The sequence below is a fragment of the Carlito syrichta genome, unplaced genomic scaffold (assembly GCF_000164805.1).
Source record: "Carlito syrichta isolate Samal-C Ts95f unplaced genomic scaffold, Tarsius_syrichta-2.0.1 Scaffold302395, whole genome shotgun sequence".
Classification (NCBI taxonomy): domain Eukaryota; kingdom Metazoa; phylum Chordata; class Mammalia; order Primates; family Tarsiidae; genus Carlito; species Carlito syrichta.
The window spans coordinates 206,294-208,009 of NW_007246491.1; the positions used below are offsets into that span (position 1 = coordinate 206,294).

The following is a 1,716-nucleotide window of genomic DNA, read 5'->3' on the forward strand; positions in this document are numbered from 1 at the left end:
GCCCAGGCGGGTCTCGAACCCGCGGGCTCAGGCAATCCACTCACCTCAGCCTCCTAAAGGCGCGGGATTACAGGCTGAGCCACTGAGCCTGGCTCAGTTACTTTCTTTATTCAGAAAGTTCTGGAAAACATAGGAACTGTTGATTCAAGTTTATTGATTCATATTCTAATTTTTATTATTTACTTTAGGTCTAATTTCCCTTTTTTCTGTAGTTTCCTAAATTGAAAACTTAAGTTACTGGTGTTTAGATCTCCTTTTCCAATAAATGTATTTAAATACTATCAGTTTGCCTTGAAGCACTGATTTAACTATATTCTACTAATTCTGATAAGTTTTATATGCATTTACAGTTAGGTTCAAATGTTTTTAAGTTTTCATTGAGTCTTCCTCTTTGACCCATAGGTTACTTAGAAGCAAATTATTAAATTTTCAAATATTTGGGACCTCTCCAACAATTTCTGTCATTGATTTCTGATTTAATTAAGTAATGGTCTGAGAATGTACTTTATATGATTTCTGTGTTTTAAATTTGTCAAGGTTTGTTTTATGACCCATAAAGTAGTGTATCTTGGTGAATGTCCCACATACAGTGGAGAAATATGTGTTTTTTACTGTTGTCAGATGTCAACTAGATCAAGTTGATCAATAGTACAGTTCAGGTCATATATAGCCTTCTGATTTTCTATTTCTGTCTGATTTTTCAATTGCTAAGAGAAATGTCTTAAAATCTGTAATTATAATTGTCTCTTGAATCCTTCCACTATAATGCAGATATGTCTATTTTTCCCAGTTCCATAAGTTTTTACCTCATGTATTTTTAATCTCTGTTGTTAATTAGATTGTACATTAGCTTTGTTATAGCCTCCCTGAAAATTAACTCATTTGTGTAATATCTCTTGTCTTCCTTGTCTTCTTATCTCTGATAATATTGCTTATTCAGATTACCATGGCTGCTTCCACTGTCTTTTTATTTGTGTTAGCATCATATACCTTTCTCCATTTCTTTACTTCTAACCTTTCTGAGTCTTTGTATTTAAAGTAGGCTTCTTGTATATACAGAATATAGTTTTTAAAAATTTTTGTTTATTTATTTATTTGTAGAGACAAGGTCTCATTGTCCTGGCTGGTATTAAACTCCTGGTCTCAAGTGTTCTTCCCATCTTAGCCTCCCAAAGTGCTAGGATTACAGGCTTGAGCCACCATTCCTGGCCCCAGCATATAGTTTTTAAAATCCAGCTGATGATTTCTGTCTTTTAATGTATATGCTTATGTGATTCATGTTTCAAGTGATTATTGACATAATTGGATTAAAATATATTATCTTACTGTTTTCTGTAATGGTACATTTTTCTCTCTCTTTTTTTATCTTCTGTGATTTTAAGTGAGCATTTTTATGATTGTATTTTATTTCATCTACTGATGTAATTGTTAATGATTGCCCTAGGATTTACTGTGTACATTTAACAGTATTCTAAGATAGGCACATTGGTGAGTGCTTGTAGTTCTAGCTACTTGGGAACATGAGGTGAGAGGGAGGATCACTTGTGCCCAGGACTTCAAGACTGCAGTAAGCTGTGATCTTGTCACTACTGTAGCCTGGGCAACAGAGCAGAATTCTGTCTCTTAAAAAAAAATATTAGCTGGGCTCGGTGGCTCAGCCTGTAATCCTGCGCCTTGGGAGGCTGAGGTGAGTGGATTGCCTGAGCCCGCCGGTTC

At 35.1% G+C, this 1,716-nt stretch overlaps 1 protein-coding gene across 1 annotated transcript in view; it reads left to right on the forward strand.

Annotated features, from left to right (window-relative positions):
- KDM1B (lysine demethylase 1B) overlaps window positions 1-1,716 on the forward strand; it is a 66,178-nt gene that overhangs the window by 8,078 nt on the left and 56,384 nt on the right. The window lies entirely within an intron of this gene.